This window comes from Phoenix dactylifera, chromosome 16 (genome assembly GCF_051530095.1).
Source record: "Phoenix dactylifera cultivar Ajwa chromosome 16, Ajwa_hap1_PhDact_Kaust_v1.1, whole genome shotgun sequence".
In the NCBI taxonomy this organism is placed as follows: domain Eukaryota; kingdom Viridiplantae; phylum Streptophyta; class Magnoliopsida; order Arecales; family Arecaceae; genus Phoenix; species Phoenix dactylifera.
The window spans coordinates 13619055-13638198 of NC_143205.1; the positions used below are offsets into that span (position 1 = coordinate 13619055).

The window sequence follows — 19144 nt, forward strand, 5'->3', positions numbered from 1 at the left end:
CGCCCCCCCCCCCCTCTTCAACCTTCTTCTTCCACGTTCGTGCCTAGGGCACGATCGTAATAAGGGGGATGGGCCCGGTCTTTTCGGGCCAGCCCGTCCGCCCTTTCCTTTTTTTTTTTGGGGTTTTTACATTCTTCCCTCCTAAAACAAAATTTCGTCCGCGAAATTAACGTACCTGGAATACCAAAGAGCTGAGGGTGTTTGGCTTTTATTTCTTCTTCGAGCTCCCAAGTGGCCTCTCTTTTGGAGTGGTTGCTCCATTGCACCTTTACATAAGGAATGGTCCGACTTCGCAATACTTGATCCTTTCTATCCACAATCCGTACCGGGTACTCTTCATAAGTCAGATCCTCATGCAGACTTATAGGCTCAAAATCTACCACATGGTTCGGGTCCGGAATATATTTCCTCCGCATTGAAACATGAAATACATTATGCACACTTGATAAAGCTGGTGGTAAAGCCAAACGATATGCCACTTCTCCAACTCTGTCCAAGATCTCGAACGGACCAACATACCTAGGGCTCAATTTGCCACGAATCACGAACCTCATCACACCTTTAGTGGAGATATTTTCAAAAAAACATGATCACCAACCTGAAACTCCAGTTCTCTTCTCCTATTGTCAGCATAACTCTTTTGTCTACTCTGAGCTATAAGGAGCCGTTCTCTGATCACCTATATCTTATCCACAGTTTGCTGTACTATCTTTGGACTCAATACTTTTCTTTCTCCCACATCATCCCAACAAATTGGAGATCGACATTTTCTGCCATACAGTGCCTCAAAAGGAGCCATCTGAATGCTGGCCTGATAACTATTGTTGTAGGCAAACTCAATCAGCGACAAATGACTATCCCATGCACCGCCCAAATCCATGACACAAGCCCTTAACATATCCTCCAAGATCTGAATAGTGCGCTCTGACTGTCCATCAGTTTGTGGATGAAAAGCTGTACTGAAGTCCAGTCTTGTACCAAGAGCTTTATGAAGGCTCTTCCAAAATTGTGACACAAATCTAGTATCTCTGTCAGATACAATTGAAACTGAAATCCCGTACAGCCTCACAATTTGCTCTATGTACATACTTGCCAATTTCTTCAAAGAAAAGCCAACTCTAAAAGGCAAGAAATGTGCTGACTTGGTCAGTCGGTCAACAATCACCCACACTGCATCATTACCCCGAGGAGTCTTAGGCAAAGCAGTCACAAAATCCATGGTGACATGTTCCCACTTCCACTAAGAAATGAGAAGAGACTGTAATAGTCCAGCAGGCCTCTGATGCTCAGCTTTCACTTGCTGACACACTAAGCACTGAGCCACATACTGAGCTATATCTCGCTTCATGCCGCGCCACCAAAAATTTTCCTTCAAGTTTCGGTACATTTTAGTACCACCTGGATGCACTGTATAAGCTGAGTTATGGGCCTCATCAAGAATCTCTTTCTTCATTTCTGTAGTTTAATACAATAATAGGAAATAAGAATATCTTTTTTTTGTACAGAAGGGAGTCTGATCTATGATTAGAGTTCTTTGTTAGGGCTCTAGTATATTTTTAGATTTATAAAGAAATAAAGTATGTAATTACTATATTTTGTTATAAATATTTTGATTAAAAAACAACATGCACGTGAAAATCAGCACCCACATGAGGAAGAAAAGAACTCCAATGGGAAGGATTTTTTTTTTTGTTCTCTATACTTCTGTGTTCTCGGCTTGAGAGAAGCACCCTACCACGTGAATTACTTTGGGAAGAGAAAACACTATAACCCCTCTGATCTCCCCACGTAAAGAAACAACACGGCAACTGAAATATTTTTTTTTTATTTCCTAATGTTCTGATACCAGTTGTTGCGCAAAACATAAGGTTCAAATGGCGAACAGAACAATACATAGAATTGAAAGAGAAAGTAGAAGAAGAATTGAACACAGAGATTTTACATGGTTCGGCAATGTGCCTACGTCCACGGGAGCAAAACGGTTGTAATTTTACTATCTCTCAAAATAACAAGGGTTACAAAATATTTATAGTTAAACTCTCGCCTCAGAGTCCCAACCCCTATCAGCATCCCTAGTAGAATAAAATACTACATAATTGCCTCAAAGATAAACAAATTCCGTCGCTTAGCTTCGCTCTATTTCGTCAGAGCCTCGATTCCTCCCCAATTTCCTCTCCGCCTCCTTCATCGCATCCCTCAGATCCCTCCGGCGAATCGATCGGCTCCGGAGCTTCAGATCCCGCCCCCTCGCGGCCATTTCCGGCAGGTGACGCTGGCCTGGTGGCGGTGGAGCTCGACGACGGGGAGGGTGGGGAAGCGGATGTCGAGGACGACGACCTTGGCGGAGTCCATGATGATGGTGGCCATGTAGCGGGGGTCCTGCTTGTTCCAGCCAAGGCGGACGAGGGGGGTGTTGGGGGGGTCGGCCGACTCGTAGATGATGGTGGAGTGCTCCTTGTCGCGAAGGTCGAAGATGCGGATGGAGCCGTCGGCGGAGACGGAGGCGAAGACGCCGACGCCGCCCCAGGCGATGTCGTAGACCTCCTTGTCGTGGGCGATGAGCTGGGTGTCGACGGCCTCGCGCTCGATGTCCCAGATGGTGCAGGTGGTGTCGATGGACGAGGTGCCCACGCGGCGCGGCTCCGCCTCGTTCCAGTCGAAGGAGGTCAGGGGATCGCAGAACTCGAAGTTCCGGTTGCCGTTGAGGAGGGATCGGAGCTCAACGCGCGACGACGAGGAGGACTTGGAGGAGGAGTTGTTCTTCTTGCTGTTGTCATCACCGCCGCCTTCGTCATTCGACGATATGCGCCAGATGCGGAGGAAGTCGGCAGAGGTGGCGAGGAGATCGGGGCAGAGGCAGTCGCGGTCGGGGACGAACATGGTCTTGGTGGGGGGGTAGGGGTGCTCGAAGGAGAGGGCCACCAGGCCAGCATCAACGCCATCGCCTGGGTGCCCCACAGCTCCTGCCACATCTGCCGGCCGGGGCTGGAGGGGGCGCTGACATAGGGAGTGGAGCAGGAGCTGTCGACATCGTCCGAGGGGAAGCACAGGGGGGAGAGGGGAGGGTCGAGGTGGTGTTCGCCATGGTTGGGTTCTGCGAGCTCGGGGCTCGGAGGGTCGCCATTGCGAAGGTTTTGGAGCTCCATTCTCTCTCTCTCTCTCTTTCTCTCTGTGGACTATAGCTTCTCGGAGAAGATATTATAGACGGAAAGGACGAAGGGGGAGGTGGGGCTCGTTGGACACGCAATAAATTTTGGATCGTTGGCTTCCGACGACGCTTTTTAGCGTCGTCTTAGGCCTGCGATTACACCAACACGTATTAGCGTCGTTTTTTTCCGACGCTTTTTAAAATTGCCGACGCTTGTAAAAAGCGTCGGCAAAAAAGCGTCGGTAAAACCGACTTTTCCTGTAGTGTCAACTACCTCTAATGCTAGATTTTCCTGTTGTTGCCCAGATAGACAACCCAAGAGGGGGGGGTGAATTGGGTTTTAAAATAATTTTGCAATTAAGACGTTTGTGGATGACTAATTAATACCTTTGCAAGATGATTAATTAGATGCTATGTGCTGTGAATGAAATGAAAGTAAGAGAGAGACACAAGCAATCACAAACACAATGATTTTATAGTGGTTCGGAGCTATCCCTTGCTCCTACGTCCACTCCCCAAGCCTCACTTGGGAATTCACTATAACCCCTCGGATTACAGCCGGTTGTTTTACAAGCTCACAACCCAACTTGTTGTTTTACGAGGTCACAACGAACTCGGTCGGTTTTCCCAGGCTCACCGACTAGAATCACCCGATTGTTTTTCCGGGATCACAATCGAACCCTTACACGTTGGTTTCAACCTAGGCTCACCAACAAACCTATATACCCTTGATTCAATCCCCTGATTGAATCAAGTAAAGAACAGGTAGTCTAAAACAAACAGAAAAAGAAAGCTTCTTAAAAGCGTATTTAACAATTTAAGCAAGAAAGAGTAAGAAGCCCTCAAACTATTTTTGGAGATGAATAAGAATAACTCACGGGTCACTTACTCTAACAATTAGTTCTTTTCTTTATTGCCAATTTTGGTTATTATGTTTTCTTTTTCGATTTTGTTGTGACATGGATATAAAAGGATTAAGTACAAAATTGTCTAAGTCTTGGGTGTATTTTCTGATTTTTCAAGCAAAATGGTGGAAAATGCCGCCTCATTTCGTTAAAAATGAAATGAGCTGGAGTAGGAAAAACATACATCTATAAAAAGAGATGGAAAAAATAGAGAAAGAAGAAAAAAAATACAACAGAGAGAGAGATAGGAAGTGTCACGCCCCGAACCCAACTCCCGGGTCCGGCACGCGACCGGCCACATGAGCCCTAGAGCAGTGCCCTAAAGATCATGCAAGGCCTAAGATAAACAAATAATTCCGATAATTCCATAAATGCCAAAATCAAAGATTAATGTAATTAGACCAAACCAACCAAAATGTACTGAATGATTACGTAAATTCAAATGTCCATAAGCAAAAGATAAATTAATTTCTATCTAACTAGCAGTCAGACTCCATGCCGATCTCATTTCTCGTCCCACCCGATGGACTCTACAAATTCAGTGCCTCTGAAAAAGAAAGTAAGAGTAGTATGAGCTTTTCCAGCCCAGTAAGAATCCCAACAGCCACACACAAAATATTAATAAAATAAATCAAGCATCAAATAAATGCAATTTCATCATTCAAAAAGCTCAGCAAACAACAAGCGTATATATCAGTATATATATATAAATTCTCTTTCACATTATGTGATCCATTCACTTAATACTCTGATTCCCAAGTTTCAAAGTTTTTCACTTCTGGCATTAGACTAACCAAGTTCATGTCCCAGTCCAAGACTGCACAAATCCCACGCATAAGCTCGTGGCAGCTATCCCACGCGTAAGCCCGTGGAGGCTATCCTATGCATAAGCTCGTAGAGGCTATCCCACGCGTAAGCCCGTGGAGGCTATCCCACGTATCAGTTCGTGGCAGCTATCCTACGCATAAGCTCGTAGAGGCTATCTCATGACAAGGTTAGTCCAACCCATTCTACATGTCTCGTTTTACATGTTTAATCAAATTCCAATCACATCACATATTTTCTTAAATTCTCAAAAATATGTCAATTCTTCCCAATTTAATTATTTCAATATTTTCATAACAAAATGCACATCTCATATGTGTCATATCAGCTCATAAAACAAATAACAACATAATTATAAAAATATATTCAACGATAAATCCAATATATGCATAAATAAAAGTGCTCAATTGTAGGGATTCTTACCGAAATTTGTAGACTGACTCAAATACGGATCCGGATCACAACCTACGCACTGGGGTGCTGAGTCCCCTGATCAAAATCTCCTGGCACCACTGACTCTTCCCCTACAGCATTAATTATAAATCACAAACTAAATTATTTAATATTAAAATATTCTAAACCATAATTTTCATCTGTTATGGGGTCCATCATCAGGTCCCCAAATATCTCAATCCTTCCAGATCTAGGGCAGTCGGGATAGCCCGACTCCCACCTTGTACCACCAGCCTACGTCGTCGCCAGCCATAGCCGCAGCCACGCCGCGACGATAATCGGTCCCGGTGAAGAGACCAAAAGAAGGGGTGGATGAGAGAGAAGGGTTTTTCCTCCACCTTTTTGGTCCAAGGACATCAGCCAGGGTGGCTGTGCCCTCACCTTCCCCACCCTCGGTCACCATTGGCTGAACCATCGCCGGCCGCCCCTGCTGCAGTCGCCGGCGATGGTGGCTAGCCAAGAGAAAGAGAGAAGAAGAGGTCTCCTCCTCTTCTTCTTCTTTTTCTTCTCCTTTTTCTTTTTCTTCTTCTTCTTCTTCCACCGAAAGCCCTCATAAGAATGGCTCGGTCCCCGTCCCACCCGACGGCAACCCAAGCAGCCCACGACTGCCGCTACCGTCGCCGCCGGTGGCCAGTTGCCATCTTCACCGCCGACGAGAGGGAAAGGGGAGAAGGGAGGAGATGGAGTCACGGGGAAGAAGATCTCGAATCCATCACTCTCTTGCTCCAATAACCCTAGAAAATCCCTCTCCGACATCCCATATCCCGACCACCCCACCGCCATGGACCTCGGCCAATCCCGGCGGCCGGCGGCCGGCGGCAAGATCCGAAAAGAAAAGCCGAAACAGGGTAGCCCTGTATCGGATCCTCCTCCGACGATCTCACCGGCCAAATCCCCACCATCACCGCCTTAAGTCCTGGAAATGAAACATAAGGAAGGGAACCCCACTTACCTCGGTCTGTCGGCGTGCTCCGGCGATCTTTCCGGCGAGAGATGGATGGAAGAATCCGTGAGCAACTCAGTTGAAACCCGAGGATCCAAGAGCTCTTCACTCGATTGTGAGGAGTCTTCACCGAAGCGCGGCCGGCCGGATCCCCTCTCCGGTGTCCCCTCCGGCGATCAACCTTAGCGCCCCCCCCCCCTTCACCCTTCTTCTTCCACGATCGTGCCTAGGGCACGATCGTAATAAGGGGGATGGGCCCGGTCTTTTCGGGCCGGCCCGTCCGCCCTTTCCTCTTTTTTTTCTTTTTTTTTTTGGGTTTTTACAGGAAGCTCGGGCCCTTGCTTGAGCATTTCAAGTTCATTTGGGGTGTTTTTTATAAATTAGTTCTAGTTTAGTTTCGTATTTCTGAAATAGGCTCTTTTTTTTTGGTACAAACAATTTTTAGTTGTTTACGCACATCAGCGGATCAGCCTCACATTTTCTTTTTTAATGCAAGCTATTTGAGATTTCTGACCGAGCATATGTTCTTTCCTTCATAACATGCAAATAAGTCAATATCACTAACCGGCCGCTAACCCAAAATCGATGGAGTCAAAAGCCATAGCTACAAGACAAGGTCGTTCTCATGGCTGATCAAAGAGGTGATTTTGCCGTCCCCAACAAGAATAGAAGGCAAGAAGTCATCTAGAAGATATTTTTTTAAGAAACCAATAGGCATAGAGTGCCTAAGAAAATTATATTAAGATTTTTAAATTATGATAAAGGATTGAATTTGAGCTTGAACTCAAGCACCAATATGGCTCGATTAATATTCGAGTCGAATCAATTTTAAATATATATTTTTACTAGGTGGAACCGAAGTTGGATATTAAAGCTTAATTGATTTTGAGTTAAGTTTTAAATTTAGGTATTTTGAATTAAATTGGACATGAGTCCCCGGCTATTGGACTCGGCTGGACTAGGTCTCATCCGGGGCAGCATTTTTATGGTTAAAAAAAAACATGCCACGTCTTCTGAATTACAAACCACGCAAGCCAACGCCAAGACAAGGCAAGGATGGGATATCAGCCTGTCAATAAGTAATGGTGGCTGCAGCCGGAGGTTCCCTTCCTTCCCACAGACCGCCGCTGCCAGAGCCTACGCCAAGGTAGCGTTAACAATGGAAGATTGGGTGTTCTTTCTCCTCAGTATCACCCTCTGCATAGCTCTCAAAATCCTTCTCTCCAAACTAGCAAATACTACCCACAAGAAGCCAAACCTTCCCCCAGGCCCAAGATTTATACCAATCCTCAGTCCTCTCCAATGGTTCCGGCTGACTCTCTTCGACATCGAGCCTGTCCTCCGATCCCTCCGCACCAAGTACGGCCCCATTTTCACCCTCCACATCACCTCCAGCCCGACCATCTTCATCGCGGACCGCAAAGTCGCCCACCAGGCCCTCGTCCAGGCCGGCGCCGCCTTCGCCGACCGCCCCCCCGCCACCGAGTCCGGCCGCCTCCTCAGCAGCAACCGCCACAACATCAGCTCCGCCCCCTACGGGCCCCTTTGGCGCCTCCTCCGACGCAACCTCAACGCCGAGATCATCCACCCCTCCCGCCTCAAGCTCTTCACCCCCGTCCGTCGCTGGGTCCTCCGAATACTCGTCAGCAAGCTCAAAACCGAGGCCGAGGCCGGCGGTGGAGTGGTGGTGGTCATGGAGAGCTTCCGGTACGCCATATTCCGCCTGCTGTTCCTCATGTGCTTTGGCGAGAAATTGGACGAGAAGGCCACCGATGACATCCAAGCCACCATGAGACATTTACTCTCGTCCCTGGCGAAGTTCAACGTCTTTGCCTTCCTTCCCAAAGTCACCAAGATTGTTTTCCGAGAAAGATGGAATTTGCTGCTAGTGCTGCACAAGAGGCGAGAGGAACAGTTCGTCCCTCTGATAAGAGCACGCAGAGAGCGGAAGCAGCAGCAGCAGCAGCACGGGGAAGGCAGCTTTGCTTACGCATACGTTGATTCCCTTCTTGATCTACGACTCCCCGAGGAGGGAGGGCGGCAGCTCAGTGAGTGTGAGCTAGTGAGCCTCTGCTCGGAGTTCTTGGCAGGAGGCACAGACACCACCACCACAGCCTTGCAGTGGATCATGGCGAACCTCGTGAAGCACCCAGGCGCACAAAAAAAGTTATGGGAAGAGATTGAAGCGACGGTGGGGAGCGACGCAGAGGAGATTGTGGAAGAGGACTTGCAGAGGATGCCGTATCTTAAGGCAGTGATCTTGGAAGGGCTGAGGCGGCACCCACCGGCCCACTTCGTGGTGCCTCACGCGGTCACGGAAGACGTGACCTTGAACGGGTATTTGATACCGAAGGGGGCGGCGATTAATGTTACAACCGCGGAGATGGGGTGGGATGGGAAGGTGTGGGAGGAGCCGATGGAGTTCAAGCCGGAGAGATTCTTGGCCGGGGGTTCAGGGGAGGGGGTGGATATAACCGGGAGCAAGGAGATCAAGATGATGCCTTTTGGGGTGGGGAGGAGGATATGCCCGGGGCTCGGGCTGGCGATGCTACATCTTGAATACTTCGTGGCCAATTTGGTCAGAGATTTCGAATGGAAGGCTGTGGAAGGAGAAGTGGACCTTTCTGAGAAGCTCGATCTCACTGTTGTCATGAAGAATCCTCTTCGAGCTCGAATCCTTCCGAGAAGAAATGAGTGAAATCAATCTTGCCTTTCGTTCATGTTAACAAGGTGAGATAGAGACGAAGTGTTGCAAGCTACTCTGTAATATTATATGCAGGGCTCTTTTGTCTTGAATAAAATTATATGCAGGGACTTGAACAAATAGCAGAGTACATTTTTAATAGATAAATGATTAGAGTGAGGAGGGAGGCCGCCTCTCCGTCTCTCAACTCTAAGACCTACAAATTATATGCAGCGGATAACGATATTCCTTGCTCCTCGCACATACAACACCATTCTGCAGGAAAGTGAGTTCAGAAGAAGATCGGAGAATTAGATTCCAGTAACATTCATTCGTAATGACATCTTTAATGGCAAACGTTGCACAATACAAATCCGATTCTTGTTAGATACCTTAGCTATGAGTTTGGCAATTCAAGTTTTCTGGATTTTAAGAAATCCTGTTTGAAGAGAACTCATGTTTATGCTGCAGCAAGTGTGTGAAAAGAAAAGTACGCAAGGTCTGTCTGAGAATTTTAAAGTTCAAGAACAGATCCATCGTGCAATAACTGACAGGCAACGGTGCCATTTGGAGCATAGATACTTTTAATAAAAGAATTCTTGTATTAAATTTTGTAATATTAATTTAAAGAAACTAAGGTACTGCTGTTGAAATATTCTAAAGTTCCTACACCATAGCTTTTCCAAACATATAATTGATCAGACATAGAAACCAAACTAATTCTTAATCCTTCGATACATATCCTATAACCCAATTTGTGCTACTTCTCACTATCTGAAAAAGACAAAAAAAAAAAGCTAACAACTTAGTAAATTACCTCTACACTTTTAGGTGGATCTAATATTTCAGGGAGAGCTTTTAACATACCATATTCCGCTTGCTGCTCCTCGTATGCTTCAATTAGTAAATAAACGTGAAGGTCACTGAAGATATCGAAGTCACCTAGTGACATCTCCTAGTCTTCTATCAAGTTCATCATAGTCACCCATATATACCTTCATCTCCGGGCCAAAGACAAGTATGTGGTTGAAGTTTGATTTAAATTAATGTGGGGTGAAAGAGACGTAAATTATAATATCATGCTTTCTTATCCCAAGGATGACTTTTGATGTTGCCTGATGCCTTAAAAATGTTGAAATTCTTTGCTGGGAATTCAATATAGTGAATGAACTTGAACTTGAACTTGCTTAGTCTAGCCTCAGAAAGTAATGTAAACAGATGTCATTTTCAATGTCCACAAAACGAAGACTTCATCACCAAATAGAAAAATATATTCTTTTGATATAACCAACTAGCAAGCACAAATCATAATCAAGGGAGTACTTAGTATTGCTATAAGAAATTACTATGTTAAAGCAAAAAAATATTTTTAAATGATATTTGATATTATTATTAAAACTATTTTTAAGAAAAAATAAAAAATATATCTTATGATTTATTATTATTATTATTATTTATAGAAACATGAAATATGATGATGAGGTTTTATCTTGTTAAAGCATTGGTCTCAATGTAGCCATCATACATCACCATCACCACAGGAACACACAAGAATTCAAATTGAGTGCGGTTGGTGAATGGATTGAGCACGACCTGCATTCTCTGGGATATAAGGGAACCATGAGTCTATGACAAAGGCTATGCCGTGTTGGAAATAAAAAATTTTATTTCAACATAGGATATATATAGCAACAAGAACTAAAAAAATTTCTTCCTTGATCATTATTTGACTAGGTCATCGACACCATCTTTTTTGATCTTGACTATCCAAACGCTCCGTTGGTAGTCTGCCTCCTTTTTTTTTTACTTTAAAAAAAAAAACAAACGCCGACACAACTTCTTTAATCCTTCACTTCCAAAATGGATAAAGAAGTGAGAGAAGCACGACGGCATCCATCTCCTATTAATCCCCATCCATCACCACAACCAATCCAGTAGAAGAAGCCATTAGCAATGGATGCCTCTTCTTTCATTCTCCTATCCACAATTCTTTGCTTAGCTCTAAAATTTCTCTTCTTCAACACCCACAAGAACAGAAGGCTTCCGCCAGGTCCATCCGCCATTCCCTTCCTTGCCAGGTTCCTATGGCTGAGGAAATCCATCTTCGACATCGAAGACATCCTCCGAGATCTCCATGCGCAGCATGGCCCTGTCGTAATGCTTCGCATCACCTCTCGCCCAGCCATCTTCATCTCCGACCGCCACCTCGCCCACCAAGCCCTCGTCCACAGCAGCGCCACCTTCGCCGACCGCCCTCCGGCCGTGGAGCCCAACCACTTCCTCTCTAGCGGGCAGCATAACATCAGCTCTGCCACCCATGGCCCCCTCTGGCGCCTCCTCCGCCGCAACCTCAACACCGAGATCCTCCACCAATCCCGTGTCAAGCTCTTCGCCCCAGCTCGCCGGTGGGTCCTCGAAATACTCATCAACAAGCTCAAAGCCGAGGCTGAGACTCGCGGCGGGGTTGTGGTGGCCATGGAGAGCTTCCAGTACGCCATGTTCTGCTTGCTGGTACTCATCTGCTTTGGCCAGAAATTGGACGAGAAGGCGATCAGAGAGATCGAGACCGTGCAGACGGTTCTGCTTTTAGCGTTCACCGAGTTCCCAATATTTGCGCTCTTTCCCCGGATCACCAAGCTCCTCTTTCGGAGAAGGTGGAACAAAATATATAGTAGAAGGCCGGCGAAAGCAGGAGGAGATCTTCGTCCCACTAATAAGAGCTCGGAGGAATCCAAAGCAGCAGTCAGACGAAGACAGATTTATTTACTCTTACGTCGATTCTCTTCTTGATCTTTCTCTTCCGGAGGAAGAGGGAGGGCGGAAACTCACCGAGAGTGAGATGGTAAGCCTCTGCTTTGAGCTCTTGAGTGGAGGCACTGACACGACGGCGACTGCGTTACAATGGATCATGGCCAACCTTGTGAAGCACGAGGACATGCAAAGAAAGCTATTGGAAGAGATCGAGGGGGTGGTGGGGAGTGATGGGGAGGAGGTTAAGGAGGAGGATTTGCAGAGGTTGCCGTATTTAAAGGCAGTGGTCATGGAAGGGCTGCGGCGCCACCCGCCGGCGCACTTTCTACTGCCGCACACGGTGACAGAGGACGCGACATTGAATGGGTATTTGATACCGAGGGGAGCGGAGGTGAATTTTATGGTGGCAGAGATGGGGTGGGATGAGAAGGTGTGGGAGAAGCCAATGGAGTTCAAACCGGAGAGGTTCTTGGCTGGGGGGGCGTGGGAAGGGGTGGATATAACGGGGAGCAGGGAGATCAAGATGATGCCATTTGGGGTGGGGAGAAGGATGTGCCCGGGTTTCGGGCTGGCTATGCTCCATCTCGAGTATTTTGTGGCTAATTTGGTGTGGAAGTTTGAGTGGAAGGCTTTGGAGGGAGAGGAGGGGGACTTGTCCGAGAAGCTGGAGTTCACTGTGGCCATGGAGAATCCTCTCCGTGCTCGGATCTGTACGAGGAAGTAGTAAATATTGTGAAGCTAGTGCTTTGTATCTATTTTCTTAAATTCCATAACTTTGTACTGAATAAAGTTTGATCATGTTATACGTACATCAACATATTTAGCACCAATGACCGCGCATGGAACTATTTTTGGTTTCTTAAAAAAGAAGCTGAAAAACTAAAGAATTTAGAAAAATCAAATTTGCTAGCTGCATAAGTTCCAAAAATAGATGTTTTAAATTTGACTAGATTTTTTTTCTTTTTTTTAATTTAGTTTTTCTGATAAGCAAACATACTTTTTTTTTTTTCTTTTTTTGAGGGAAGGGGAGGTTGAGCGACCCAATTTATTGAATATGTGAGAGAAGTATCTACATGGGAGTCAAAGAAGATAGGAATGGAATGTACAATGCGAAGGCAAAAGGGAAATAAGTAATAACTAGTGAGAAAAAGTAGATGAAACAGTTAGTAATATGATGAGGAGAAGTTCGCACCCGGCTAATGGTTAGAAATTAAGTTCAGCTTTCTATCATAATAGTCTTTGATTCAATTTATCTTCCTATCAGAATGCTTTCTTTCTTTGTTGTGAGGCTCCACTAAATGAAGAAACAAGAACAGTCCTTCAGAGGCAGCATACTGTGCCATTGAAAATTTAGCAAACTTAGATAAAAGTACTTCAGTTGAACCACCATCTTGTTAATGGCTGAAGCTCGAGACTTGGCAAATGACAATAAGCAGGCAAATGATATTAAGCAGAGATTGAACAGAAGCTGTAGTTGAAGGAAATAAAGTTGCAATTCCTCGGTCATTGAAGAGGCTGATTGCAGCTAAAGTATACGTAGAAGACTTGACTGATCAATTCTACAATTTAGTGATATAATCAAACAAACTAATGATTTCTTTTTGGAACATTTTTTTTTTTGGTAAATCGGCAGCTCACACTATCCTAGCATGAGCACTACTAGCTACATCAGCATCAAGCAAACAATGTAAAGCAAATGAAACAGAAGACTGCTGAGTCCAGAAAAACTCTCTGAAGTAGTGTGCAGCGAAGGAGGCAACCCAGTCAGCCGCCTGATTCGCCTTCCGAAAGACATGCCCAACCTGAAGAACCCGACACTCCTGTAATATCCAGTGAATATCACTCAGAAGCAGATGCTCCACCTCCTTCCGCCCCAGCTCCCTGAGGCGTACTATTAGGGAAGCTGAGTCTCTCTCCAGAATGATACAGCTTGCCTGCAAAATATATCTCGCATAAGAAAGCCCTACCAGGCTGCCTTGAACTTCGCTCCAAAAGCCGAGGCCTCGAAGGAGCGGCAACCCCCTGCTGCAATCAGTCTGGCGCCATGATCTCTGATGACAAAAGCCACTCTTGCCCGATTGATACCGTCGGGCAACCTTCCATCGAAGTTTACTTTTAGGTAGCCAGAGTATGGGAGCTTCCAAGAGACAAAGACAAATCCAGACGCTGTGGTAACGAAGAGGGGGTCCCATATATCCCTAGCTATCCCAGATGAATCAACCTCAGTGGCCTCCACGATCTCCACTGCCTGACAGAGAGCCCGTTCTACAACAGACCTCAGGAGAGCCCTCCTCCCCTTAAAGACTCTAGCGTTCCTGTCTAGCCAGATATGATACGCCAGGTAGACAGCAGCAGTATCCCATCCAGCAGTGCTCGGCGATTGTAAGGCAATCCTCACCTGCCGTAGAAAATCTCCCACACCATAAGTTAGCCCTGGGAAGGATGCCCTCCTCCAGACCTGAGTTGCTCGCGGGCATTCAAAAAGCATATGGCTAATAGTCTCCACCGCCTTTAGGCAGTCCATGCACATCAAAGACACCCCCATCCCCCTCCTAGCCAGCATCCTCCTAGTCAATAGGCAGTTCCAGACCACCTTCCAAATAAAAAGTGCCACCTACGGATGAGCCCGCATCTCCAAATCCACCTGACCTCACAGCGCCTGGCCGGCTCACCCTCCAACAACGCATGTACATCAGCTGTCCTCACCCTAGCTGACCCAGTCGCCGCCCACACCTGCCTATTCGGCCCCTCCTGAGGAATCGGAATGGTCAGCACCCGCTCCGCAAGCTGTGTCCCAAAAGCCTCCCTGATCACGGCCTCATCCCACTGGCCCTGGCCAGGGATCATCAGATCCCTGACTCTGCGACCGACCAGTCTTGTAGAATCGACCATCGTCGGCAGCCTACTGAGTAGTAGCTCTGTTAGCCGCCGATCCTCCAAAATGTCAATGGACTGCCCATCTTCAACCATCCACCTGATCACTGGAAGCACTGAGGGCACACAGGAGCAAATCTCACGCCAAATTAAAAGAACAGTGCCGCCCACTCCAGAGCTCCCCCTGCGTCGAAAGACCACCATACTTCGCCCTCAATAGGGCACACCATAGACTATCCGGCTCTAGAAGAAACCTAGCCGCGCCGAGCTGCTAGAATCTCTCGCCGCACCAACAAAGACAAAACCTCCTGACCCCTGTCTAAGCGGCTAACAGACAACCTCCCATGCCACCAGGTGAATGCCTCGCCTGCTCTCTCGCCTGCCCCACATGAACTCTCTGAACAGTTGCTGTAGAGCCCTCAACAAAGAGATCGGCACCTGAATATTCGCCAGCAGGTATACCGAAATCGAACTCAGAACCAACCACACCAGAATGATACAGCCCATCATGGAGAGAGACAATTTGGTAAGGAGGCAAATTGTTGACGTTCACAAAGAGGCAATCTAGATGCTACCAAGATGGGAGGAGACTTAATTGGACGGCCACATTTCAAGGATACGAAAGTGCAATGTGCCCATGTGAACCAACCCACCTTCGTATTAGACGTCGACAGCTACCTTCATTCGCGAACCAAATTGAAAAGTACTTGGGAGGATGACGACGCAAGATGGACGACTTTGAAAAATCATAGAGGAAACATTCTTGCTTGACCTCAACATGGGGACAAATAACCCAACGAACTAAAATTTTTGGAGATATATTAATTTTATACATGAAAGGTAATATGATCGTACTCTCTCCTTTTGTGATAACATAATCAAATAAGTGGTTGCTGATATACAAGTTTGGATGATGATCGCAGCTTCCTGTGTTCCACCCGTGAGTTTAACACCTCACCTTGTAGCCTCCCTCATCGAGGAATGATCTGTCCTACAATAAATCAAGTGTGGTAGCGGGCATATTAGTGAAGCTGGGGATTGTGGCAAAATATTTGTTTCACTATCTAGATTTTTATATCTATTATGGTAAAATATTTGTAATAACCGGTGTTGACGTATATATATTTTTTTGTTTAAAATAGGAGGGAAGGGGGAGGGGCAGAACCCCACCTGCATAGCAATCTTCACTGGACCTCCCTTCCATCAGAAAATGTTCGATATGGGTTGCAAATTTCTGCGTGCTCTCTCTAACCCGTGGAAAACCCATTAGGCCATCCACGTGTGAGTACGTCACCCAAGCGCCACCTCAGTACTGATGGAATGAAAGCATATCCACATAAAGCCATCCGGACGTGGGGCATGCGGTCTCCTGATTTAATCGACGCCCGCGCGTTTCGAACCCGGATAACTCGGATGGAGTCCAAGCTCCCTTAACACCAGGCTACCACCTTGGTGGTTGTAGACGTATATTTAGTCCCACATTAGTTATATATTGAATAGATCTTAGGTACTTATATATGGTAAAAGAATCTAAATAACATGGCTATTTTTTTGGGTTGTGATAAATGGTCTTATTGGATTTTTAGCTTTATGGGTATGCTAAAGGTTAAATATGAGAAGTATGGGACGGTATGCATCTTTGGTATTTATGTGATCTTGATTGAGAGAGACTCATTTGTTTTATTTCTTCTTTTTCTTGCGCTCAGCCGTGTCTCCACGTTAACCTCACCAAAAACGGTCCCAGGCTGCGTAGCTAAGCACTTGCGTCACGCACCCATTATTTTGTGACCGGATGGGAAAAGATGCTTAACGACCAAGAAACTTGATGGCCAATTATTTTACAAGCACCAAGTCGGAGATCTAGAACACAGACTAATTATAAGACTTTTCTTCGTGTGGACCAAAATAAACAGGTAAATGTTTCAATCAATCTCATAAGAGATAAATCCTTTCTCCTGAAGGATCCAGTAACGCCATCATCCCATATTAATTGGGATTAGCTTAACTGCCAATAAGATAGAGCTACTTTCTGTTGATACCCTGCTTGAATTGCGGACATTTTACTTGCTTGTGTTAGTTTTGATAACCAAAACATCCTTTAAAATTTAAACTAGCTGGTAGCAACCTTATGTTGTCATCAGTTGTAGTTTCATGATAAGGGCCATGTAACGTTAGAAGGACCAGATTTTAAGCAATGCGTACACGCGCTGTGCGTGAACGCTGAAGAGAAAGACAAGCGAAAGCAACCCTCCCCAGCCAAAACGCTCCTCAGTCTTCACTTATTTTAATCAAATAAGTGAAGAAGCCGCCAGCCACCGCTGACTGAATGCCGTTTAACGATGACCAGATTTATACAAATCGCGTTAAAATCCACCATCACCTGTGTATAAATTTCACATCTCTTTACGGCCACAGCAGAAACTAGCAGCACCCAGAAATTAATTAAGGAAGGAGCAAGACATGGATATTTGGCTCCTCATCCTGCTCTCCCTTTCCTTTGCCACGGCCCTCAGTCTTCTCCTCCACCATGCAACCAAGAAGAAAAGGCTCCCCCCAGGCCCCCCGGCCGTGCCGATCATCGGCAACCTTTTCTGGCTCCGACGGTCCTTCCAAGAGGTGGAGACCATCCTCCGGGAGCTCCACGCTCAGTATGGCCCCATCGTCACCCTCCACGTAGGCTCCCGCCCCGCTATCTTCATCTCCGACCGCACCCTCGCCCACCGGGCCCTCGTCGAGCATGGAGCCACCTTCTCCGACCGCACGCCCCAGCTCCCCGCCCTCCGGTTCCTCGGGCGCGACCACTTGATCTCCGCTGCCGCCTATGGCCCCCTCTGGCGCCTGCTCCGCCGCAACCTCATCTCCGAGATCCTCCACTCCTCCCGCGTCAAGGTCTATGCCCACGGCCGCGCCTGGGTCCTTCAAGTCCTCTCCAACCACCTCCGATCCCAAGCCGCTTCGAACGACGCCGGCGCGGTCACTGCCGTGGAGAGTTTTCAATTCGCCATGTTCTGTTTATTGGTTCTCATGTGCTTCGGCGAGAAGTTAGACGAGAAGGCCATCAAGGACATCGAGATCGCACAAAAGAGCCTCCTCCTTTACAGCAATAAACTCAACGTCCTCGCCTTCGCTCCAAGAATTTCGAGGTACGTCTTCCGAGATAGGATAAACACAGTTCTCCAAATGAGTCAGAGACAGGAAGAGCTATTTGTCCCATTGATCAGAGCCCGAAAAGAATTCAAGAAACAGCAACAACGGCAGAAGAGCGAAGAAGAAAGGTTCGTTTACTCCTATGTCGATTCCCTTCTTGACATCGAACTCTCAGAAGAAGGGGGGAGGAGGTTAACAGAGCGGGAGATTGTCGCCTTGTGCTCGGAGTTTCTGAACGCAGGCACCGACACAACCTCGACAGCATTGCAGTGGATCATGGCGAACTTGGTGAAGCACCAAGACATACAGTCGAAGCTACGGGAAGAGATCGAAGGGGCGGTGGGGAGTGACGCGCAGGAGATTAAGGAGGAAGACTTGCAGAAGATGCCGTATCTGAAAGCAGTGATCAAGGAAGGGCTGCGGCGGCATCCGCCGGGCCACTTCGTGCTGCCGCACACGGTGACCGAGGACGTGGTCTTGGATGGGTATTTGATACCGAGAGGGGCTTCGATTAATTTCATGGTGGCGGAGATTGGTTGGGATGGGAAGGTGTGGGAGGAGCCGATGGAGTTCAAGCCGGAGAGATTCTTGGCCGGGGGTTCAGGGGAGGGGGTGGATATAACCGGGAGCAAGGAGATCAAGATGATGCCGTTTGGGGTGGGGAGGAGGATATGCCCGGGGATCGGTCTCGCCATGCTGCATCTCGAGTGCTTTGTGGCCAATTTGGTGAGGGAATTCGAGTGGAAGTCCGTGGAGGGGGAGGAGGTGGACTTGTCCGAGAAGCCAGAATTCACTGTTGTCATGAAGAACCCCCTCCGGGCTTGCATACTTCCACGGACGAAGATATAGCGGTCTCTAGTGCAGAAATTCTCTTTTTGAATTTCCTTTTTTTTTCCCTTTTTTTTTTAATGGCTGCGCGTGGTGCTCCTGTAATACTCGATAAGTTGGCTTCCATATTCTATGAATGATATGTTACAAAACTCCACTTTTATCGAGGTTTGGATGGATGGGAATACTTGGAAGGGAGCTACTCTAGTTGTGTAACCATAACCACGGTCCTTTCTACTTAAAAAACTAAACTAAGCCATGAGTGAATGGTACTACAGTGTTCCCACTTGTACGTCGCTTCCCCCCATTTTGGGAGGCCCAGAAAGCCCACTAGGGCATCTCTTTCTTGTTTTTGTTGGCAGAACCGCGTGGGAGTGCGCGTGGAGAAAAAGAATACGCGTGAACCTGGAGGCCTGCGGCAACAAGGGGCGGCACATCCAACCCAAAAAAAAAAAAAAAGGGAGAGAGAGCGGAAGGAAAAGACAAAAAAAAAAAAAAAAAGAGAGAGAAGGGGAGAGCGGCTGAAGTGGTCTCAAACCTTCGTACCATTATCGTTTTTTTTTTTTCAGAAATTTAAAATAATTTTT

The 19144-nt window shown here is 46.8% G+C and overlaps 4 pseudogenes across 2 annotated transcripts; 3 read left to right on the forward strand and 1 right to left on the reverse strand.

The window, feature by feature from the left end:
- Positions 1–2232: 2232 nt before the first annotated feature.
- On the reverse strand, positions 2233–6114 carry LOC149751128 (WD repeat-containing protein LWD1 pseudogene; annotated as a pseudogene).
- A 1238-nt stretch (positions 6115–7352) lies between these two features.
- On the forward strand, positions 7353–9098 carry LOC149751129 (cytochrome P450 89A2 pseudogene; annotated as a pseudogene). Its single transcript, XR_016398712.1, has one exon. The product of XR_016398712.1 is annotated as a cytochrome P450 89A2 pseudogene (transcript).
- A 2016-nt stretch (positions 9099–11114) lies between these two features.
- LOC149751130 (cytochrome P450 89A2 pseudogene) lies at positions 11115–12517 on the forward strand (annotated as a pseudogene).
- Positions 12518–16715: 4198 nt separating this feature from the next.
- LOC103712482 (cytochrome P450 89A2 pseudogene) lies at positions 16716–18714 on the forward strand (annotated as a pseudogene). Its single transcript, XR_015973872.2, has one exon. The product of XR_015973872.2 is annotated as a cytochrome P450 89A2 pseudogene (transcript).
- Positions 18715–19144: the final 430 nt, after the last annotated feature.